The sequence below is a fragment of the Oncorhynchus mykiss genome, chromosome 17 (genome assembly GCF_057628025.1).
Source record: "Oncorhynchus mykiss isolate SJ-2025 chromosome 17, ASM5762802v1, whole genome shotgun sequence".
Taxonomy (NCBI): domain Eukaryota; kingdom Metazoa; phylum Chordata; class Actinopteri; order Salmoniformes; family Salmonidae; genus Oncorhynchus; species Oncorhynchus mykiss.
Genome location: NC_143038.1, coordinates 48,279,892 through 48,306,033, shown reverse-complemented (window position 1 = coordinate 48,306,033; position 26,142 = coordinate 48,279,892). Strand labels below are relative to the sequence as shown.

General features: G+C 42.1%; 1 protein-coding gene across 1 annotated transcript in view; it reads left to right on the top strand.

The window, feature by feature from the left end:
• Positions 1–882: 882 nt before the first annotated feature.
• The window catches only part of LOC110494387 (cyclin-dependent kinase 18), a 62,355-nt gene continuing 37,095 nt past the window's right edge, over positions 883–26,142 (top strand). Inside the window, exon 1 of the mRNA XM_036950442.2 lies at positions 883–1,238. The gene's annotated coding sequence lies outside the window, so the exon portion shown is untranslated. The remainder of the gene's footprint in view (positions 1,239–26,142) is intronic.

Sequence of the window (26,142 nt, the reverse complement as noted above, 5' to 3'; positions counted from 1 at the left end):
ATCAAAAGGCTCCTTAACAGCTTCTACCCCCAAGCCATAAGACTGCTGCTGTTTATCATCTATACATAGTCACTTCACCCCTACCTACATGAACATGTTCACCCCTACCTACATCTAACCTGAACCCCCGCACACTGACTCGGTACCGGTAGCGGTACCCCCTGTATATAACCTCGTTGTTGTTATGCTAATGTCTTACTTTTATAATTTTTTTATTACATGTTTTACTTTAGTTTATTTGGTAAATATTTTCTTAACTCTTCTTGAACTCCACTGTTGGTTAAGGGCTCGTAAGTAAGCATTTCATGGTAAGGTCTACACTTCTTCTTCTCTTCTAGATGCTATGTCATTACAACTATCCCCACTTCAAAAATGTGTATTTATTTTACCTTTATTTAAGGTAATTAAGAAGAAAGTCTTATTTTCAATGGCGGCCTAGGAACAGTGGGTTAACTGGCCTAGTAACTGTGGGTTAACTGGTCTAGGAACAGTGGGTTAACTGGCCTAGTAACTGTGGGTTAACTGGTCTAGGAACAGTGGGTTAAACAACAGATTTGTACCTTGGGGATTTGAACTTGCAACCTTTCGGTTACCAGTCCAACACTCTAACCACTAGGCTACCCTGTCGCCCCGCCAGTCAATTGTCACCATGTTCGAATAGTTCTCTCTCCTGTCACACACACACGCACGCACGCACGCACGCACGCACGCACGCACACACACACACACACACACACACACACACACACACACACACACACACTAGGAGGCATATTGAATTAGCTGATTAAAGTAAGAATCATGACAACACTGCAGGGCTGGCTGAGGAAGGCTTGTGCTATGCTGAGCTGTGATTGGCTGTTGCTATAACAATGAGGGAGGGGGAGAAAGAGGTAGGGGGGCGGAGAGAGAGGCTGATTATAAAACCCTCCATATAGCTCTCTCTTTTCCTCTGGGGATTTTCTCTTCAGGTTTTCTTTTTCTTTTTCCTTTTTTCAGGCAGCGGAGTGATTGCATGCAGGAGGACGGAGGGGTTGAGTCGTGCGCTGTCAGAGGGGAAGACTGGAGTTGTTGTCTCTCTCTACCATTCTCTCTCTGTTTCTCGCTCTGGTCTGCGTCTTCTGCCTGCTCCGTCAGAATAACATTAAGACACACAGACACACCTGGGAAGTCTTTGGACACCGTGAACAGAAGGAGAGCGGCTTCTGTTTCCTTTAGCAGACGACCTCTTCACTCCTGTAAGTACAACTGTTGCTGCTCTCTGTCTTTATCCCTCCCTCACTCTAGATCTTTCTCTGTATATCTCTCTCTATGTCTCTCTCTCTCGCTCTCTTTCTATCTATTTCTGTCTCCTTACTTTGTCTTTCTATTTATCCCCCCTCTCTCTCACCCCTTCCCCCCTCCTCTATGTCTCTGTGATTGTGCTGGTCTGGGACATGTCATCCTGACTATGATTGATCAGAACCAAAAAGGTGACATCAGGTTTAGACTGACCCTGGGACAGTTCTAAGGGCACCTTCTCTACTGTGCTATGGACCATGCTCTGTTTTTACATATCTGGAACTTTGTGTGTTTCAGTTAATCCTAGTCACTCTGTGTTTGACTCCCGCAGTATTTTATTGTCAGAAATATTATTGTGGGAAATGTGTGTGTGTGTGTGTGTGTGTGTGTATACAGTGAGTTCAAAAAGTTTTGGGACAGTGACACATTTTCTTTTTGGCTCTGTACTTGAGCACTTTGGAACGATACAATGACTATGAAGATAAAGTGCAGACTGTCAGCTTTAATTTGAGGGTATTTTCAGCAATATCGGGAGAACTGTTTAGAAATTATAGCACTTTTTGTACATAGTCCCTTCATTTTTGGGGACCAAAGGTATTGTGTTCACTTACACAGTAAAGTACCAGTCAGAGGTTTGGACACATCTACTGAAGGTTTTTTTTTTATTATTCTACATTGTAGAAGAATAATGGAGACATCAAAACTATGAAATAACACATATGGAATCATGTAGTAACCAAGTGTTAAACAAATCAAAATATATTTTAGATTTTAGATTCTTCAAGGTAGCCACCATTAGCCTTAATGACAGCTTTGCACACTCTTGCCATTCTCTCAACCAGCTTCATGAGGTAGTCACCTGGAATGCATTTCAACAGGTGTGCCTTGTTAAAAGTGAATTTGTGGAATTTCTTTCCTTCTTAATGTGAGACTTACTTGGAAAACGAGCAACGGACATTAGACCAGTGGAAAACTGTCCTTTGGTCTGATGATTCCAAATTTGAGATTTTTGGTTCCAACTGCCGTGTCTTTGTTAGACGCAGAGTTGTAGTTCCCACTGTGAAGCATGGAGGAGGAGGTGTGATGGTGTGGGGGTGCTTTGCTGCTGACACTGTAGGTGATTTATTTAGAATTAAAGACACACTTAACCATCATGGCTACCACAGCATTCTGCAGAGATACGCCATCCCATCTGGTTTGCACTTATGGGACTAACATTCGTTTTTCAACAGGACAATGACCCAAAACACTCCTCCAGGCTGTGTAAGGGCTATTTAACCAAGAAGGAGAGTGATGGAGTGCTGCATCACATGACCTGGCCTCCACAAATACCCGACCTCAACCCAATTGAGATGGTTTGGGATGAGTTGGACCGCAGAGTGAAGGAAAAGCAGCCAACAAGTGCTCAGCATATGTGGGAACTCCTTCAAGACTGTTGGAAAAGCATTCCTCATGAAGCTGGTTGAGAGAATGCCAAGAGTGTGCAAAGCTGTCATCTAAGCAAAGGGTGGCTACTTTGAAGACTCTCAAATATAAAATATATTTTGATTCGTTTAACTTTTTTGGTTACTACTTGATTCCATATGTTATTTCATAGTTGATGTTTTCACTATTATTCTACATGGTAGCAAATAGTAAAAATAATATATATTCATATAATATATATACTGAACAAAAATATAAACGAGACAATTTCAAAGATTTTACTGAGTTACAGTTCATGTAAGGAAATCAGTCAATTGAAATAAATTTAGTAGACCCTAATCTATGAATTTCACATGACTAAGCAGAGGCACAGCCATGGGTGTGCCTGGGAGGATATAGGCCTACCCACTGGGTGGGCCCCACAAAAGGGCTTTATTACAGACAGAAATACTCCTCAGTTTCATCAGCTGTCCGAGTGGCTGGTTTCAGACGATACCACAGGTGAAGAAGCCGGATGTGGAGGTCCTAGGCTGCATGGTTCCTGTGGTCTGCGGTTGTGAGGATGGATGGATGTACTGCCAAATTCTCTAAAACGACATTTGGTAGAGAAATTAACATTCATTCATATGGCAACAGCACTGGTGGACATTCCTGCAGTCAGCATTCCAATTGTACACTCCTTCAAAATGTGAGACATCTGTGGCATTGTGTTGTGTAACAAAACTGCACATTTTGGAGTGGCTTTTTATTGTCCCCAGCACACGGTGCACCTGTGTAATGATCATGCTGTTTAATCAGCTTCTTGATATGCCACACCTGTCAGGTGGATGGATTATCTTGGCAATGGAGAAATATTTACTAACAGGGATGTAAAACACATTTGTGACAGACCACCTCGATTAGGTCTTTTGTAGCAAAATTTGAAACTGTGTTTTTTACATTGGATAAAAGTAGAGACTACGCGCAAAAAAATGGTATATCTTACACTGCAGTTGAGGAACAATAGGAAAGTAATTCTGTTTTGAAAGTTCACGCGCCAAGTCATGGTCCAAGAAGCTTCTAAACAGCTTCTACCCCCAAGCCATAAGACTCCTGATCATCTAGTCAAATGGCTACCCAGACTATTCACATTGCGCCCCTTCCCCTCTCCACACCACTGCCATTCTCTGTTGTTATGTATACATAGTCACTTTAATTAACTCTACCTACATGTACATACTACATACTAACCGGTGCCCCCGCACATAGACTCTGTACCGGCACCCCCCTGTATATATTGACTCTGTACCCCCCTGTACATATTGTTATTTTTTTACTGCTCCTCTTTAATTACTTGTTACTTTTATCTCTTATTCTTATCCATATTCTTTTAAACTGCACTGTCGGCTAGGGGCTCGTAAGTAAGCATTTCACCTGTTGTATTCGGCGCATGTGACTAATAAAATATTTTTTGACGTGGTAAACACACACTATATCAAACAAAATCTATGTTTATTTGTCACATGCACAGGATACAGAAGGTGTAAACGGTGCACTGACATGGTTACTTGCATAGTAGCAATATCAAAACAGAAAGTGTCCAGATAAAACTATTTTATAATTATTAGATGACGGTTACCCGACACCCTTTCCTAAATTGATGGGTCATGTGATGGAAATGCGCTAACCACCCCCCAGCCACATCTAGCAGAGTGGATGGGTCACTATAGTCTAGACATGTACACATGTTCATGAAATACAATAGATGGACGTAATCACACCCAGACACACCTGGCTAATGTGATGGGTCATGTAATAATAGGGCCAAAGTGGAGTCTTTTGTTTAGATCAAAGAACCGGCATAATCAATGAACCAGCATAATCCAATCCCTGTAGTATGAATCTGCAGGTAGCTAAAGCTCCTGTTAAATTCAGGGCATCAATGTTGTTGAGAAAAGTAGCAAAACTTGTGTAGTTCTCGATGGCTAACGTTATATCTTTCAAAAACGGCACTGTAGAAAGTACTATCAACACGTACTGAACAGCTCATGTTACAGACAGAAGCGTGCTACAAGGCAGACCAACTCTCTAGGTTTATTCCTAGGTTCTGGCCTTTCTAGGGAGTTTTTCCTAGCCACTGTGCCTCTACACCTGCATTGCTTGCTGTTTGGGGTTTTAGGCTGGGTTTCTGTAAAGGACTTTGAGATATCAGTAGATGTAAGAAGGGCTTTAAAAATAAATTTGATTTGATTTGAATCCAAACTCATCTCCCGTCATGTCCAGCACATCCATTATCTCAGCCAATCATGGCTAGCAGGAAGGTTCCTGACATTTTCTGTGGCTAAACCAACTCATATTTTAGCAATTTATTTATATTTATGGATGGAATACAAGTTTGTTATTAAGGCTCGTGAAAGATCATCCAAAAGGCATTTCTGCCCCCCAAAAAGTAATTCTGCTTTGAAAGTTGACAAACTTGTAACCCCACTTTTGAGAAAATGGCCCTTGAATATTTTTGGTACACCTACTGGAGAGCTCTTCTTTGTCTACACACATTCAGCATTGTTCACACCCTCTTAAGCCAGCCCCACCTATCTCTTTAAAGGATTCACATGTGAGGTCAAATGCTAAACAGTGAGTAGTGTAGTAAAGATTACGACTAGTTGGTAAAAGTAGTAGCCAGCAATAAAGAAAAATTCAAGGTAAACAGAAAGTGTCCAGATAAAAATTTTTAAATATTAGATGACACACTTGTCTAAATTGACGGGTCAAGTGAAAGAAATGCTATAACCCCCAGCCACATCTTGCTAAGTGGATGGGTCTCTACAGGAGGTGTAAACGATACAGCCAAATGGTTACTTGCATAGTAGCAATATCAGAAACAGTGTCAATATAAAGAAAAAAAGAACAAGTGTCAATGCCAGCAGAGAAAGAACAACATAATATACAGTATGTACAAGAACAATATCAGTGATAGATGGGGTAGTTATATGCATACAATCAGAGGTAAAGTGGCTGAGCAGCAGGATAAAAAAATAAATAGTAGCAGCAACGTATGGCGTGTGTGTGTTAGGAGTGAGTCATGTGAATAGAGGCACTGCAGATAGTGCTGCTGACTGAGAACTCGCCCCCAGTGAACTGGTACGTCCGAACCACAAATGAACAAGGGAGTCTACATTTGGAGAGCCTGTTTCTGTCCTGCCCTTGACTTTGGTGCAGGGCATGTGATGTCCATAGCATCTTCATCGCAAAATTCCCTGATCTTCTCAAAAATATAAGTTTGTCTAGCTTTTGTCCTGTCCAGGTGGTGCTTGTACAGGCAGACCATCTATGGGAGGAAGGATGTCAGCGTTGCGCAGCAGCTGAAACCTGGTCCCTTCTAAGTCCTGACCCTCCTTGGAAACAATAACACCAGGCTCCAGAGCATCAAAGCTGTAAAACAGGAAATAACAAAGAAAATGTAAGACATTACAACCTTGCATAACATCAATTCCTCTCCAAAGTTTAGATACGAATAATAACCTCATACAATGCAATGAAAATTATATTCACCTGAAGTCCTGGTACTGCTTGATCTGTGTCAGCAGCCTGAAGTACGGAGTCAGGTGTTGTTGCCAGCCATAACTTTCCACCAGCACCGTACCATCCTCCAGTCCAACCAGCTGTGGGATGTTGACCCCTGTCACAGTGCTGTCCTTCCTCAATGATCATGAGGAAGGTGAGGGTTCAGCCCCGAACTACACGGCAGGACCTGGTCAATGACCTGAAGAGAGCTGGGACCACAGCCTCAAAGAAAACCATTAGTAACACACTACGCCGTCATGGATTAAAATCCTGCAGCGCACGCAAGGTCCCCTTGCTCAAACCAGCGCATGTCCAGGCCAGTCTGAAGTTGCCAATGACCATCTGGATGATCCAGAGGAGGAATGGGAGAAGGTCATGTGGTCTGATGAGACAAAAATAGAGCTTTTTGGTCTAAACTCCACTCGCCGTGTTTGGAGGAAGAAGAAGCATGAGTACAACCCCAAGAACACCATCCCAACCGTGAAGCATGGAGGTGGAAACAAAATCATACAATATTATTTTCTGGATATTTGTTTTAGATTCCGTCTCTCACAGTTGAAGTGTACCTATGATAAAAAAATACAGACCTCTACATGCTTTGTAAGTAGGAACCTGCAAAATTGGCAGTGTATCAAATAGTTGTTCTCCCCACTGTGTGTGTATATATATTGTGTGTGCATCTATCCATCTATGTCCTTAATCAGTATAAAGGAGGACATATTGCTTACTTGTTGAGCAAAATCAAAGCTGTAATACATCCTGATGTCTTTGCTTGTTGGTTCAGTAGGGACCCCCAGAGACAACTGCAGGTCTTGACAGGTGGTCTTGCAGTCAGCAACCATCTTCTGGTAGACAGACCGCTCACTCTGAACAAGTGCTTGCTTGGACCAGCTCTCTTTTTGATTGGAGGTGTTAGACCATTATCCTTGTATGACTGGTGGAGGAGAGTGAAGCATGTTCTACTGATGCTAAAAGACAAATTCCAGATACAAATATTTTAGCATTATTATACAATAGATAGCCGTAATCACCGTCAGACACACCTGGCTAACTTGATGGGCCATGACATCATCTGGCGAAGTGGAGTATTTTGTTTTAGACATGTAGCTAGCTAGCTAGCTAGCTAAACAATTAACCAAAATCCCAATCCATAGAGTACTAGCAATACAAACCGATTGTCATAGCTAGTTAAAGTTAACAAAATAGGTTCAATGGCAGCTAGTTAGCTAGCTAACATAAGGCTATAACTAGCAATGCAAATGGCTTTCTGAGATAATATTACTCCACAGATCATACACGTTATGTTAGCTAGCGAGCCAGCCACCTAACATCAGCTAGCTAGCTAACAGTAAGCTTTAACTTGCAATGAAACAACTTTCTGACAAAATTAGAAACGTGTAACATCTGAAACTGTAGCTAGACTCTTGCCCGTATACATGAATGAACTCTTCACGACAGACTGCAACCCCTTTCATTAAATAACACGTCCTGTGTCGTTTCCATTTTGTTTGTACAGCTTGCTTGGCTCATTGTGTCATGTCACTCTGGTTCACATTGTCTGATTCATTTTCAGAGTCAGAGAGAGCCTGCATGATTCGGTCGTCCTCCTGAAAGTAGTACATCACAACTTCTTCCCACTGATAGCGGGAAGCGCCTGATAAGCACCTAGACATATAGCGGCCTAGACATGTAGCGCTATCGACTAGCCTGATAGTTCAGGGCAGCAATGTTATTGAGAGCAGTAGCAACACATTTGCACTTCTCCATGGCTAACATTATATCTTTAGAAAAAACTGCAGTTGAAAGGATTATCTACTCATAACGAGCATCTCATTATATAGACAGAAGATGCTATACGGCAGACCAATCCGAAACTCATCTCCCGCCGTATCCAGCCCATTCATTATCTCAGCCAGTCATGGCTAGCGGAAAGGTTCTTGTCTTTTTCTGTGGCTAAACCAACTAGGCTTGTAATGTAACAACTTCACTCGTATTTACAGATGGCATACAGGTTTGGTATTAAGGCACATGAAAGTTCAAATGTTGAAGAAGGCATTTCTGCCAAAAAACACATTTTGATAAAAAAATAAATGTTTGAACGCCTCTCCTGTGAAGGTAGTGACTTGCGACATATGCCTAGTTTGCTGAAATGAGTCACATTTGTGCATAACATTTGAGAGACATTTTTTGGGGGTTTGTTTGAAAACTTTCTGGGATCTTTTACTTCATCTCATGAAACAGTATATATACATACAGTACATACTAAGTCGTGGAGGCCATGGGTGTTCAGTGGCATGTGTAGGATGTGCCACTCAAACCACCTCGCTGGCCGGATTGAATGGGCCTGCTGGCCGTATGTTTGACACCCCTGCTGTAGAGTGTGTGTGACGTGTGCATGCTGCCATGATTGGCTGCTCTGTGCCAGGAATGGAGTGTTCATTGGCTGTGTGTGTGTGCTTGTGTGTGTGTCATGTTGGGTTGTATGGGGCACATTACACTATTTACATAATTCACATCCTATTGTTGGCTCTGACTCATCGAACACCCCCAAACCCGTTTTTAATCATGTTAATATGAAGCAAGAGCCACAGCATAGAGAAACAATGGGCCTGGATTCATCAAAAAAATACCACGGATATAAATACACTCACTGGGAATACAATCAAGCCCAGATTTATACACACATGCTAAGCCACACACCAAGCTGGTATCATTGTGTGTGTGTTTCAGTCAAACTTCTCACCTCTCCCACTACAAGATGTCCAGGCTCGAAAGTGATTCTCTCTCTCTCTCTCTCACACACCAAGGGAGAGAGAGAGAGACTGATCTGTTTCCCAAAACCATCGTTATTAACACTCGTAATCTTTTATTTATTTATTTCACCTTTATTTAACCAGGTAGGCTAGTTGAGAACAAGTTCTCATTTGCAACTGCGACCTGGCCAAGATAAAGCGTAGCAATTCGACACATACAACAACACAGAGTTACATAATAAACAAAACATACAGTCAATAATAGAGTAGAATAATATAATTTATGCTATGAAATCCTAAGATTTTATTATGGCAATTCCCCCTCATATCAAATAGCTGGCAAAACAATCCAAGCAATGATGGCATGGCCTATGCCCCCATGGAGGCAGAGCTGCTGCTGCTAGCAGACACTAATGGGCAGAGACGTAAGTAACTGAACAGCTTGTTTTGAACTATATCTTTTTTCAACGGGAAAATGTACACATTTACCACACTTTTATGAGCATTTAAAACATAATGGTGGGGCGCCACCCTTAACACCCTAATTGGTGGGCTGCCGCTGATTTAAATACATACCATGTTTAATCAGTTGAGTTATATTTTGCTACTTGTAGGCTACTGTCTGTAATTTGTCTCAATATACTTCACGATGTGTAACAACATGTGCATAATAATGTGCCAAATCTTGATTTAGGGTAAGCATTAGAATAACCACCAATATTTGCAGCCATAGATGATATCTTTCCAGGAGATGATCCGTCATCAGTATTGTGGAATGATTCTAAAGTTAAGGTAAGCTTTCAATGGAGAAAGCTGACCCGAGCGCAGCTTGCCTTTCTTTTCATCCTATCAGCATCGACACATGCCTCAAAAACACATTTAGCGAACGTTCTCTCTCTGCGGTGTTTTGGGAAACGAATGTTACATTTTTGCCTGTTGTAGGAAAGATGCAGTGTTAAAACACTAGTAAGCCTAAGTTCAATCGCTATCGGGAAACCGGGCCCAGGTGTCTAAGCCAAGGTCAGTCTGACATTATCAACCAACTCAGTGGAACTGTGATCAAACACCATGCTAAATCCAGTGATCTCTCCCTCATTCTCCTGGGGGTGTGCTTGAGGTTAGAGGAGGAAGGGGAATACCTGCACACTGTTTAGATACAACAGAGACACTAATGCAGCTCAACAGGAACAGTCAGCACATATGAGCTTTCATGAAAGACACATAATAGCCTTAACCCTTACACCCCCTTAACCCCAGCTGCAGAACATCATGTGCTGCTCAGAGGCCCCGGCAGAGACAGCAGATCAGGTGTGCTGCTCATAACAACAGCCATGTAATTCACACAACCCTTGCAGTCTGCATGTGGTCAATTTTATTCCAGAACAATCAGTCATTTATACCTGAAAGCTACAGTGTTTTCACAGAAACCATCCGCCTGATGTCTTCTGCCTTGAGAAAAATATGTCTTAATCCGATAAGGTGTTTTTACATTTTCACATCCAGACACATAGTTGTTTATAGTAAGAGCTTCTAGTCTTCCAGCTTTATAGTCATGTTCAGTGACTTCTAATGAGATGCATACAGAAACTTATCTGAGGCAACAAATTATCCACAATGATCATTGCAGTGACTTCTTCATCTCTGGCACTCTTGCACAATCACACTTTTTGAAAATAATGTTTGTGCTAATTGTCTCTTTCTGTTTTTTTCCCCTCTGAGTGGTGAAGTGAACTGATGAGACCTCTGCCTGCTGGTCTGGTAGACTGTATTCTAATCTGGCTGGCTGTTCTGAGGCAGTCTGATGAGGTGATTTTAGATAATTGCCAGCTTGGTTCTCCAGAAGCTAACTCCAGCTGGGTAAGAGCTCATTAAAGACACTGGTTGTGTCCGAATACGCATACTACATACTTAAACCGCGTACTATTTACTCATCATCGCACACTATTTATCACGTACTGTTTAGTCAAAAGTATGCAGTATGCCATGGCGGTAACGAAGTATGGGCTCCTGATTGGCTGAATAGGTGGGATTTTTCCAAATTCAACAAACATTTAGGAATGGATCTATAGGCCTACTCAGGTTGGTTATAGGCAGACTATCACATTCAACATACAGTGCCTTCAGAAGATATTCATACCCCTTGACTTATGCCACATTCTGCTGTTATACTGCCTGAATTCAAAATGTATTAAATGGTTGTTTTTTCACCCATCTATAAACAGTACCCCATAATGACAAAGTGAAAACATGTTTATAGAAATGTTTGCATATTTATTGAAAATGAAATTCAGAAATATCTAATATATACTGAACAAAAATATAAATGCAATATGCAACAATTTCAAAGATTTTACTGAGTTACAGTTCATATATGGAAATCAGTAAATAAATTAATTAGGCCCTAATCTATGGATTTGACGTGACTGGGAATACAGATATGCATCTGTTGGTCACAGATAACTTTAAAAACAAAAGGTAGGGGTGTGGATCAGAAAACCAGTCAGTATTTGGTTTGACTGCCATTTGCTTCATGTAGCATGACACTCCTTCGCATAGAGTTGATCAGGCTGTTGATTGTGGCCTGTGGAATGTTGTCACTCCTCTTCAATGGCTGTGCAAAGTTGCTAGGTATTGGCTGGAACTGGAACATGCTGTCGTATATGAGTATTTACACCCCTGAGTCAATCAATACATGTTAGAATCACCTTTGGCAGCGATTACAGCTGTTTAGTCTTTCTGGGTAAGTCTCTAAGAGCTTTGCACACCTGGATTGTACTACATTTGCACATTATTATTTAAAAAATGCTTCAAGCTCTGTCAAGTTAGTTGTTGATTATTGCTAGACTGCCATTTTCAAGTCTTCCTATAGATTTTCCAGTTGATTTAAATCAAAACTGTAACCAGGCCACTCAGGAACATTCAATGCTGTCTTGGTAAGCAATTTCAGTTATATTTGGCCATGTGTTTTGGGTTAATGTCCTGCTGAAAGGTGAATTTGTCTCCTAATGTCTGTTGGAAAGCAGATTGAACCAGGTATACCTCTAGGATTTTGCCTGTGCTTAGCTCTATTCCATTTATTTTTATCCTAGAAAACTCTCTAGTACTTGCAAATGACAAGCTTACCCATAACATGATGCAGCCACCACCATGCTTAAAATTATGAGGTGGTACTCAGTCATGTGTTGTGTTTGCCCCTAAACATGCCTCAAACATAACACTTTTGTATTGCACCCTCCATATGGAGCCTCCGACGACATTTTCTAATCAAGCATAAACTGTCTTTTAGCCCTAGCGCTGAAACCTGTAGTGGCGGTCACTCCTCAACCATGATATGAGTAATGTTGATTTTTTTTGGTCTGAGGCACAGACGTATGGGCGAAAGGCCAGCAGTCAGCGCTAACCTTCTCCGGCCTCTATTTCACACACACACACACACACACACACACACACACACACACACACACACACACACACACACACACACACACACACACACACACAAACACAGTCTTGTATAACTAACACAATTCAGTCCCATTCAAAATTCTATTTTCCCTAAGTGTTAGGTTATTGATTGTGAGAGAGCTGGGGGACAGATCGTAATAGGCAATTTGAGAGTACTCTGACATAAGGGCCAGATAAAACCATCAACAGAGCCAATTCGTCACCACTCAGCTGTCCAGGATATGATTACTTCACTACAACTGATCACATTCAAATGGTCAGGCTGGTGACATCATCAATGACAATCAGTAGCGTTTAGATGGCCAGGCTGTGACATCATCAATGACAATCAGTACCGTTTAGATGGCCAGGCTGTGACATCATCAATGACAATCAGTAGCGTTTAGATGGCCAGGCTGTGACATCATCAATGACAATCAGTAGCGTTTAGATGGCCAGGCTGTGACATCATGAATACTTTATGAAAGAGAATTGTTCAGCTCACTTAAAGCATTCCCACTGCCAGCCATTGTTATATTTGGGTCATTCTTGATTTTTGTTTTTACCATTATGATAACATTATGCCACCAGTAGGAGTATTAACACAAATGATGGTAACACTAATGACACATTTTAGATAATTGAGGATTTTCTAAAATTGATGCCACATTCAGTATTCTCAAATCTAAGGCCATTTACCCTTTCAAAACCATTTCCTAAAGTGTTATGATTAATCCTTTTGCTCGTAATATACATTTAAATTGAGTAACACCAATGACACTTTATTTAGACACCAAATTATCAATGGAATCCTAAAATGTATGACATGCTAAAGTGTATAAAACTTTGGGACACAATATGTTATGTTACTTGTTATGTGTGACAAAACTGCACATTTTAGAGTGGCCTGTTATTGTCCCCAGCACTAGCTGCACCTGTATAATGATCCTGCTGTTTAATCAGCTTCTTGATATACCATACCGGAGGAGGGGGATGGATTAACTTGGCAAAGTAGAAATGCTCACTAATAGGGATGTGAACAAATGTGTGCACTTTAGAGAAATAAGCTTTTGGTGTGTATGGACATTTTCTGGGGATCTTTTATTTCAGCTCATGAAACATGGGACCAACACTTTACATGTTGTGATTGTATTTTTGTTCAGTGTAATAGTGATTTGTATTGTAAGGGGGGGCTTGCTGATGTGTAGTACCCAGTTTTGTGCTGTTTAGGAAAACTAAGAAAACTGATGCTGTACATGATGGAGACGGAATCAGACCTCGGAAGAAACTAACTTACAGTAATAACAGTGATCGCTGTAGGGGAGAGTGGGGAATGTTGAGCTATTTTATACATTCAGCATCACTACATCAAGGGAAATATTGTATTATTTCTAACAAAGATATCTACATATATTTTAAAATGTCTATCCCTGGAGGTAATCAGAATTCATGCTGTCCAAAAAAATTGTCCTCTTGGCACAACATACGCCGGATATGGGGTAAATTGAGCATAGGGACAGGACAAGTTGAGCCACCTTGGGGTAAGTGGGTGATGGTAGTTCAAAGTTGAATTCATAGAATGGGGGTGTGGTATATCTTAAATGTATGCCTACGTTCAGATATTTTATCTTTTGTCAATGTACCTATTCAGTGTCATTCAGTCCATTGTTTCATCCTTTGCTGCTGCTCCAATGGAGTTCTTCCCTTCTCTCACTTCCTTGGCTGCTCTCCCAAGAACCTCAAGGGGGCTAGACCTTTGCTTGTTTTACATTAAATGTACAGTTTAACACGGGGCATGATGATGGCTGCTCTGTAACAATACAATTGCACTTAACAAACAAAGTCTAACTTGAGTTCATGGCTCAACTTACCCCAAGGCAAACATTGACTATATTAGCCGACACAGCTACAATGATGCACTTTCATGCTAGGTTTAGGACCTCATATTGTAGCTTATAGAGACCAACTGATCTACTTTGATTGAGATACAAGCATCATGAAACCTATAATGCAATAAATTCCTTTGACATTGTGAAAATAATTTTTGAAACTAACTTGATTACCACTTTTTCTATGTGGTTTCTTCTTTCAGACTCCAAGAAATGATGACCTCTTCCTAAATCGTTGGTCACATTAATAATTGTGTGTATGATTTCCTAGAAACAAAGGGTGGCTCAAATAACCCTTTGGCTCAACTTATCCCACTCTCCCCTAGTTGGAATGCAAGCACACTGCTGAACATAACACGGACACAACATCATACCCAACTGTGTGTGTGTTGTGTGTGGGCTTCAGAGCCATACTACTCATGATGACATCCCTAACATGTTCTTATCTGCTCTCTCCTGTGTGTGGTGGGACAGACATATTGACAGATGTTGAATCTAAGGCCCTATTCCCACTATTGAATAATGCAAACAAACCATACTACACTCTTGAATAATGCAAGAATTCACAAGCATGTGCAGCCAATTAAAGGGGTTATCTCCTCGTCTGTAGGTTACACTCATTGCCTTTCAGCTTCAAGACAAAATTACAGTTGCTAATAGCCGTCTTCATCAAGTAACAATAGACTAGACTATTAACCCTCTCATACGAATATAAAAGTACAGTAAGCCTACCATACAACATTACAACAAACCCAAGCTTCCTTTTTATCAACATCATGCAAATCATTGTGGTAAAAGCAAAAATTGTGAGTATTAGTGAATTCATTGCCACAAGCTGTTTTATATGGAAGCTCATACCTGCCACACACAAAAAAATGTTTTACTCATGATTTGTCAACGTGCACAATTAGTCTGATCAACTGTAGCCTACTGTTAACCACAGCTGCAGGTAGTCTAGAGAAACCACCTGGACCTGGCCAGGGCAAACGTAACGTCACATTTTTATAGCCTAAGCTATGTATTTATAGCTTAAAATAAGCCCATTTATTTCTGTTCTGGAAAATGTGAACGTGATCAAATTTGGTTTATATTCAAACTTCGGCTGGCTAGGTTACATGGGCCTTTTAAATCCAAAATGATTGATTGACTGTATGAGTATATGTTTAAAGACAGATGCAAAGGCCTGAAACCCTGCAGACAGCGAGCTCAGCCCCGTTAGTTTTATTGTCCAATCGCAGTGGTTGTCTCTTTGTCTAAGTAAAGGGTTTGTTTTCGTCTTCACTAGGAGGAGCAGCAGGAGTTTTTCAAGACTCCTGAGCATAGTGAATGACACTCTGCAGTAATACCCTCTGCAGCCCACTGCGGTCAACACAGCCAAGGTTGACATCGGATGTTCCAGGTGCAATCACATCACATGCATCTGAACAGTACATGAACACACACACATACATACATATATACTTTTGCAGGCTCACAAACAGACATGCTCACACACATTTACAATATACACTTTTACAATATTTATACTTGCTAACATTGAGTGCACACAAAGCCCTTGTGATTACAAGCACAATATGACTATAAGCAAAAAGCAATTGACCAAACATGATAAGAAGTGTAACATAAATGACCTATAACATAAAGCTGTATGTTCAGGCCTGGAACACAATGTTGCACTCTGATGTTGACCCAGCAGTGAGATATTTGTTTTTCACTCAGGCACATGGTTTACAGTAGGCCTTCTATTCAGAAAGAGAGAGCAAGAGAGACAGATACACAACAGACCAGAGGGGGAGAGACAGCGAGGGAGGACAAGAGAGAGACCAAAGAAAGGAGCATTTGTTTTATTACGAAGCATCATAGCCGCTGGCGAGAAAAATACAAAAGGTCATCTTTATTATTGTCTCACCACGGTTTAGGAGAGAGGGATGGTTGGGGAGGAGGGAGAGAGCGGGGGAAAACTCCCACCATGCATGGTGCGTCTCTAGAGTGCATGAGACACGTGACACTGTGATGTTAGACACATGACAACAGTCCCCATGGAACATGACCAGAGGAGAAACAACACAGCTCTTCACCATTGTACTTGTTATCTACAGTCACACACAATTACCACAACAGCCCTTTAGAATTAGAACATTTCATTAAAAGCAAATCAGTGCTTCCAATTCTCTGTTTTCTTTGTGCATAATCATTGTTTTATGTTCTGAGAGTAGCCTGTCTTTTTTTCTCTTGCACCTGGAAATAACCAACTTTGTGCAGGACATCGCAGAGGCGGCATGTGTCTGTGTGAGCGCGTGTACATTGGTGCGTATGTGATCTGTACTCTGGTACATGGGGGACAGATGTTCAATGTTCCTGTGTGTGCCTTCTGTCTGCCGTCCATCTGCCGTCCTCTGGGGACATTCTCAGTTGGAGTGAGTTGTGCATGTTGCACATATGTGTAGAGACAGAGTGTCTTGTTTTCCTACCTTATCAGGACCCCAGTGTCCTAACAATTCAATTCAATTTTTGAAAAGTAAACTTTTATCATGTCCTGAATTTCCTGAATTTGTTCAAATGCTATTTTAAGCTTAACATTTTTAAGGTTAGGGTTAGAGTTAGGTTAAGGAAAATATGATTTATTAATTTTTTTTTACCCCTTTTTCTCCCCATTTTGTGGTATCCAATTGTTGTAGTAGCTACTATCTTGTCTCATCGGTACAACTCCCGTACGGGCCGGTTACGACAGAGCCTGGGCGCGAACCCAGGGACTCTGATGGCACAGCTGGCGCTGCAGTACAGCGCCCTTAACCACTGCACCACCCGGGAGGCCTGGAAAATATTATTTTTAATGGTCAAACATTTTTACTCTCCAAAAAGTCGTGAGATTTCATGAAAATAAAGGGAAATGTCTTCAGCATTTAACCCAATCCCTCTGAATCAGAGAGGTGCGGGGGGCTGTCTTAAATCAACATCCACGTCATCGTCGCCCGGGGAACAGTGAGTAAACTGCCTTGCTCAGGCATTAAACAACAGATTTTTAACTTGTCAGCTCGGGGATTCGATCCAGCAACCTTTTGGTTACTGGCACAACGCTCTAACCACTAGGCTCTCTGTGTGTGTGGCTATCGGCGGTTACACAGGCAGCACTTGAATGACCAGTCTTTCAGTGCGTGTGAACTGTTGGGGCGAGAGTTAATATGACCAAAGGCCCAGCGTGATCCTTACTACTGCGCAGCTAGGCACACACACACTGCAGAAGAACAGTCTGTCCGTAGTACAGTAGAAAGACACACACGCATTCATTATTCTTCCTGAATTTAATTTATAAAAATAAACACCAGTGCTCCATCTTTTCTCTTCTTCTCACACCCCCCTTGCATCACATGCCATTCCTGCTACATGTGCTTTCCATCTCTTTCTAAACTCCTCTCTCATTTTGCAGAATTCCTAGAATGGACAAAGTCCATCAAACCTTGTCAATGGAAACCCAATATGGCTGAGGTGGTATTTAGGATTGTGATGCATACTTGCCATGGGACATTGAACATCTATTTCAATTTTCTCATCCTCTCTTTTTCCAAGGAAATATCTGTCTGTGTGTGACTGTTGTCTCCTCTCTGGTGACCAGAGCTAATGTTATTATGTTGGAGTGGACAGAAGGTCTGCCAGGTTCATATGAAGTCATTTTAAAATCACACTCATCAGATTAGACTGCTGACACACTGGGTGGTAATGGCTTTTCCTACCACTCAGCCCAGAAACACATTTCAGCCTATTGCAGGCTAGTTCAGGTGTGTATGAGCCAGAGAAGGAAAGGCACAGAGAAAGGCACATAGAAAGGCACAGAGAAAGGGACAGAGAAAGGGACAGAGAAAGGGACAGAGAAAGGGACAGAGAAAGGGACAGAGAAAGGGACAGAGAAAGGGACAGAGATGAGAGAAAGCGATGAGAGATGAGTCAGAGAGATCAGGGTAGCACCATTAAGGCCGTCTGTGTCCAGGAATGATCAGAGGGAATGAACGGCTGGACTGAGCACCCCAATACGACCAGATGCTCTTTGATAGTGTGACACACACACACACACACAGGAGACTAATAGAGAGTAGGAGACCATAGAAACCAGCATTCACTGCTGCTCAGAAAAAGATGAGAGAATGATGAGGGAGCGAGAACGATTAGAGAGATGGCTAGAGAGAGATGTAATGAGTGTGAGGGGGGGGGGGGGGTATGGTTATATAAGGTATTGACACAGCAGTGTCTGGGTTGTGAACAAGAGGTGACTGTATTGATTAAATGCTATCCTGCTGTTTTTCTGCCTCATTATTCAATCCATCAGTGATCTGAGATTAGCATCAACAACAGCCAGGGAACACCACACACAGAGACTGCATCTTTGTCTCGCTGTTCCTGACCTCAACCAAAGACCACAAACCAATCACTGGCTGTTCTGTTTGGTGTGGAAGGGCATCCAGTGCACATTAGGTAAGGGTACATTGGCTCAGCAGAGGTCCACCTGTGCAATGCGCTGGCAGGATGATACCATCCCTCACTTATACAATTTATTAATTTAGCAGATGCTCTTATCCAGAGAGATTTACAGTTAGCGCATTCATCTTAACATAGCTAGATGGGCCAACCACATTTTTCCTTAATAAAGTAGCTTTCAGCAAAGTCAGAGCTAGTACGGGGGGAAAAAAAGTCAAGTGCAAGAGTTGGTTCACAAAAGGCATTTGGGGGGGATTATTTAAGATGCTCTTGGGAAGAGGTAGGGTTACAGATGGTTCAACCATTGGGGTGCCAGGACAGAAAAGAGCTTGGACTGGGCTGAGGGGGAGCTGTCCTCCCGTAGGGGTGGGAGGGCCAAGAGACCAGAGGTGGCAGAACTGAGTGCTCGGGTTAGTGTGTAGGGTTTTGAGCATAGCCTGAAGGTAGGGAGGGGCAGGTCCTCTTGCTGCTCCGTAGGCAAGTGCCATGGTCTTGTAGTGGATGTGAGCTTCAACTGGAAACCAGTGGAGTGTGTGGAGGAGTGGGGTGACATGGCAGAACTTGGGAAGGTTGAACACCAAGTGGGCTGCAGCATTCTGCATAAGTTGTAGGGGTTTGATGGCACAAGCAGGGAGCCCAGCCATCAGCGCGTTTAAGTAGTCTAGACGGGAGTTGACAAGAGCCTGGATTAGGACCTGTGCGAGGTAGGGTAGTACTCCATGGATATTGTAGAGCATTAACCTGCAGGAGTGAGTCACAACTTTGATGTTTTCAGAGAACAACAGGGTGTTGTGCAGGGTCACGCTAAGGTTCTTTGCACTCTGGGAGGGGGACACCGCAGAGTTGTCAGAGGTGATATAAATGTCTTGGCAGGTCATCCCTGGGAGGAAGAGCAGCTCTGTCTTGTCGAGGTTGAGCTTGAGTCATAGGATGAGGAAAGGGAGAAGAGTAGGGTCGAGGAGGCAGAATCAGGAGACAGAAGCATTTAACTGAAGGGAGAGATGATAGGATAGAAGAGGAAAGAGGGGGATTGAGAGAGAGAGAGAGATTGAGACAGTGCATTAACATCTGGGTAGGAGCTGAGTGGATGGGGTTGGAGAGGGAGACAAAAAGAAACAAAGTAGTGATCAAAGACCTGGAGGGCAAGTCAGTTAAGTACAAATTCTTATTTACAATGACGGCATAGGAACAGTGGGTTAACTGCCTTGTTCAGGGGCAGAACGACAGACCTTGTCAGCTCTGGATTCGATCTAGCAACTTTTCGGCTACTAGCCCAACACTCTGACCAATAGGCTACCTGCCGCCCCTAATATTAGTAGGCGAACAGCCTCTGGTAAAGATGAGGTCAAGCATATTGCCTGCCTTGTGAGTGGGAGGGGACTGTGAAAGGGAGAGATCAAAAGAGGCAAGGAAGGGAAAGAGAGTTGGAAATAAATGAATCGAAGGCAGACATCAGGAGGTTGAAGTAGCCAAGTACGGCGAGTGGTAAGCCATCGCCAAGAAATTAGCTTATCAAGGGGTCAAGCTCATTGAGGAAATCTCTAAGGGCACCTGGTGGACGATATATGATGTCAAGCTTGAGGGGACAAGTGACAGCACGGAATTCAAATGAGGAGATGGACAGGTGAGTGAGAAAGAAAACATGATTGAAAATGTAGTGAGATTAAGAGAGAGCAGCTGGAGTAGCAGTGTTATCTGGGGTGATCCCTGTCTCCGTCAGGGCCAAAAAGTCAAGGAACTGAAGGGCTGCATAGACTGAGATGAACTCTGCCTTCTTGACCTCAGATTGTCAGTTCCAAACACTGACAGAGACCAGGAATTCCACACAGGTTGTGCGCGCAGGGTACACTAAATTAGAAGGGTTGCAGCCAAGGGGTGTAGAGCAAATAACAAGAAAAGCGAGAGGGTGGTATGGAGCCTTCCTCAATTTTCCTTCCTCTAATAACTCCGCACAACAACGAGACCGCCGCTGACACAACCACCGGTACACAGCTCCTGCTGAGAAAACAAAAGAGACTGAAGTACATTTATACGAATTGCCTTGCAGAGGTGAAGCGCGCACATCCCGGTACTAATGACAAGTCATTTTTCCAACAACTGTTTACAAATCGATTATTTCACTTATAATTCACTTTATCACAATTCCGGTGGGTCAGAAGTTTACATATACTAAGTTGACTGTGCCTTGAAACAGCTTGGAAAATTCCAGAAAATTGTGACATGCCTTTAGAAGGTTCTGATAGGCTAATTTACATAATTTGAGTCAATTGGAGGTGTACCTGTGGATGAATTTCATGGCCTACCTACATCTTTGCTCGACATCATGGGAAAATCTAAAGAAATCAGCCAAGACCTCAGAAAAAAAATTGTTTCCAAACGTACGCAAGAATAAATACCATGGGACCACGCAGCCATCATACCGCTCAGGAATCAGACGCGTTCTGTCTCCAAGAGATTAACATTCTTTGGTGCTAAAAGTGCAAATCAATCCCAGAACAGTGTTCTCCTGCTTGCAAGCCTCCCCCTTTTTCCTCCAAACATAACGATGGTCATTATGGCCAAACAGTTCTATTTTTGTTTCATCAGACCAGAGTACATTCCTCCAAAAAGTACTATCTTTGTCCCCATGTGCAGTTCCAAACCGTAGTCTGGCTTTTTTATGACGGTTTTGGAGCAGTGGCTTCTTCCTTGCTGAGCGGCCTTTCAGGTTATGTCGATGTAGGACTTGTTTTGCTGTAGATATAGATAGTTTTCCCAACCGTGAAGCACAGGGTGGCAGCATCCTGTTGTGGGGGTGCTTTGCTGCAGGAAGGACTGGTGCACTTCACAAAATAGATGGCATTGTGAGGAAGGAAAAATATTTGGATATATTGAAGCAACATCAAGACCTCAGTCAGGAAGTTAAAGCTTGGTTGCAAATGGGTCTTCCAAATGGACAATGACCCCAAGCATACTTCCAAAGTTGTGGCAAAATGGCTTAAGGACAACAAAGTCAAGGTATTGGGTGGCCATCACAAAGCCCTGACCTCAATCCTATAGAAAATTTGTGGGCAGAACTGAAAAAGCATGTGTGAGCAAGGAGGCCTACAAACCTGACTCAGTTACACCAGCTCTGTAAGGAGGAATGGGCTAAAATTCACCCAACTTATTATGGGAAGCTTGTGGAAGGCTACCCGAAACGTTTGACCTAAGTTAAACAATTTAAAAGCAATGCTACCAAATACTAATCGAGTGTATGTAGACTTCTGACCCACTGGGAATGTGATGAAAGAAAGAAAAGCTGAAATAAATGATTCTCTCTACTATTATTCTGGCATTTCATATTCTTAAAATAAGTGGTGATCCTAACTGACCGAAGACTGGGAATTTTTACTTGGATTAAATGTCAGAAATTGTGAAAAACTGAGTTTAAATGTATTTGGCTAAGGTGTATTTAAACTTCCACCTGCAAATGTATGTCCACTTAAGGCTAGGCATCCCACTAGCGGGAGACCTGTCGGCATCCAGTGAAATTGGAGAGCACGCAATTCAAATAAATATATTTTTTTTAAAGCGTCGTCGGGTTAGGGAGGGCTTGGCCGGTAGGGATATCTTTGACTCATCGCGCACCAGCGACTCCTGTGGCGGGCCGGGCGCAGTGCACGCTAACCAAGGTTGCCAGGTGCACGGTGTTTCCTCCGACACATTGGTGCGGCTGGCTTCCGGGTTGGATGCGCGCTGTGTTAAAACAAGTCACACAGACTGATTTCCAATTGTGACTCCCAGTACCAAAACTCAAAAGAAGAAACAAGCCTGAAACCTTGAACAGAGACTGTTGACATCTAGTGGAAGCCATGGGAATTGCAATCTGGGAGCTTGAATTGCATAGGACCCATAGCTTTTCATTGTAAGAGCATGGGATCTCCCCAAAAAAATCTGGTTGGTTTTTCTTTGGATTTTCTCCTACCATATCAATTGTGTTATAGTCTCATACATTATTTTAACATTTCTACAAACGTCAACATCTTTTCTATCCAATGGTACCAATTATATGCATGTCCTTGCTTCTGAGTAACAGGCAGGAGGAAATTCTGAAAAAAGGAACTTAACATGAATAACTTCTTAGGGCTAACATATCATGTGTTATACAAATTTGGAGTAATAAGCGTTTCTGCATCTCAACGGGAGAAACGGGCCAGCTACATTTCCTTGTTGTAAGCAAATCACAATACCCACAATTCAGTGATTTCAGGTTGTGGAGGACTGCCCCGTGGAGGTTCAAAGAGGAAGGCATCCGATCAGCCAACATCAGCGCAGCAGAAAAGAGCTAGCTAGCTTTCAGAATATACTGACAAGACATTCCAAAGCATAGACATTTAATGAGCCAGCTTATATTTTGGCAATGTGATTTGTAACTTTGCAGGCTGACATTAGCTTCATTAGGTTACGTTAGCTAACCTTTAGCTAGCTAGCTAACCAACGACCACAGAGGTAAACCAAATGTTCTCTATTTAGAGTCCGATCCCATCTGCATCAACATCAAGCTCATCACCAGGAACAAGTGTAAGTCACATTCTAAAATCGACTAAATCTTTCCCTGACTCCTCCATGATGAGCAAATAAATCTAATGGAGCAAGGCATAAACATGGTCCGTGTATTGTTGTCATAGTTGGTGTGTTTACAAGTTGGCTACAATTTATACAGTAGTTTTCTGTATTATGGAGGCTTAGTCGATTGTTCATGCAGGGCTTAAAGTGTAAATTGAAGAAAGGTAGGTACTAGTAAGGAGGAGATGGTGTGGGTGGGTGACTGACTGATGTCTGTTGGGGGTGGGTATTGTGTGTGAAGGTTAGTATGCATGATTTATTGACATGAAAAAAAAATGCCTTTCACTTTTGTTGGCAGTGCTTGTCTACTTAACAGCACAACTACAAGCCAACACTTTTTACATGTTGCATTTATATATTTTTTTCAGTATATAAACACATGTCAAGTGTTGGTCCCATGTTTCATGAGCTGACATAAAAGATTCCAGAAATGTTCCATATAAAGCTTCGCTCAAAGTTTGTGCACAAATTTGTTTACATCCCTGTTAGTGAGCATTTCTCCATTGCCAAGATAATCCATCCACCTGACAGGTGTGGCATATCAAGAAGCTGATTAAACTGCATGATCATTGCACAGATGCACCTTGTGCTGGTGATAAAAGGCCACTCTAAAATGTGCAGTTGTGTCACACAAAAATGCCACATCTCAAGTTTTGGAGTGTGCAATTGACATGCTGACTGCAGGAATGTCCATCAGAGCTGTTGCCAGAGAATTTAATGTTAATTTCTCTACCAAAAGCCACCTCTGCTTTATCAAATTTGGCAGTTTGCCCAACAGGCCTGACAACCGCAGACCACGTGTATCCACGCCAGCTCAGGACCTCCACATCCATCTTCACCTGCTAGATCGTCTAAGACTGTTAGAAACTGTCTCGGGGAAGTTCATCTGTGTGCTCGATGAGCTTCCCCAACTTCAGAGGGCAGATGCTCACCTTCCATGGCCACTGGCACGGTGCAGAAGTGTGCTCCTCACAGATGAATCCCAGTTTCAACTATACTGGGCAGATGTCAGACAGTGTGTATGGTGTCACGTGGGCAAGCGGTTTGCTGAGATCAATGTTGTGTACAGAGTGCCCCATGATGGCGGTGGGGTTACGGTATGGGCAGGCATAAGCTAGGACAATGAACACAATTGCATTTTATTGATGCCAATTTAAATGCACAGAGATATCGTGACGAGATCCTGAGGCCCATTGTCGTGCCATTCATCAGCCGCCATCACCTCATTTTACAGCACAGCCCCATGTCGCAAGGATCTGTACACAATTTCTGGAACCTGAAAATGTCCCAGTTCTGCAATGGCCTTTATACTCACCAGACATGTCACCCTTAGAGTATGTTTGGGATGCTCTGGATCGACGTGTACGACAGCCTGTTCCAGTATCCCCGATTATATCCAGCAACTTCACACAACCATTGAAGAGGAGTGGGACAACATTTCACAGGCCACAATCAACAGCCTGATCAAACTCTATGGGAAAGAGATGTCACACTGCATGAGGGAAATGGTGGTCACTGACTGGTTTCTGATCCACACCTACCTTTAAGGTATCTGTGACTAACAGATGCATATCTGTATTCTCAATCATGTGAAATCCATAAATTAGTTCCTAATGACTTTATTTCAAGTGACTGATTTCATTATATGAACTATAACTAAAATAACTGAAATTGTTGCAGGCTGCGTTTATATTTTTGATCAGCGTAATAACCATCATATCGAAGTAAACTTAATCACGTGAAGATATGCTGTGGTCCTTCCACTACGACTCGGGAAATCATGCAATTTATTGGACTTTCCATATGAAATAAGTTATGATGAACTTCACAGGGTGGTGAAAGTGCAAGGTCATTAGCTTGATGCTCCTTTCCAATAAATATTGAGGGTCCTATTCTGGTGACGTGATGATCGATGCTTGGCTGCCATTTGTCAATAATAATCTCATCATGTAGGCTATACCTGCACTGTATCCGCAAGCTGTTTTTTTAGAGCGCACATGCCAATACAGGATAGTGCACATTCACTATACAAAACCATCAGTAGGGTTGCAAATGTGATGGAAACGCATTTACTTAATGGGAATTTAAATCGCAAACTTTTTTATGTGCACTACATCATCATGCACAGACTTTTATCTGCAACAAGTCAATTTGATGGAAACATCTCTGCTGGGAAAATGTTCATATTTTATTTATGCCGATTTTAGATGAATCGCATGAAAGTCTGTCGCAAATTAGATGGAAACCTGATTACTACAGCATAAGTAGACATGGCTTGTATTCAAGAAAGCATGTATTTGCTCTGGAGACCGAGGTGAGTTTACACATCAGTATGAAGGAACAGTTATGGCAATGTATGACATATACAAAAGACAAATATACTACTAACGCTTTAATAAATACTAGAGTTCTATAAAGGGAATACTTGAAAATGGTGTATTTGGGTGGTGCAGTGAGGTGTTCTGAGTCACTTTGATACAAGGGGAGATCGTTGTTATGGGACCTTTCACATCTTCTCGAGTCCTCAACCTCTTTGTATCCAAGCGGTATTGTCTGTGAGAAAGACAAACGCTATTACACATTCATGAGTAATCATTGTGTACTGTCTGTATTCCTACTGTAGCAACATGGTGTAGCATGAGACATCTCACAGACATGTTAGCTAGCTAGCTACTACACACAGGTTTAGTTACTCCAAGAATAATATTATTCCTCAAGCCAAAGTCATTATTTTACCCTCTGCCATTATC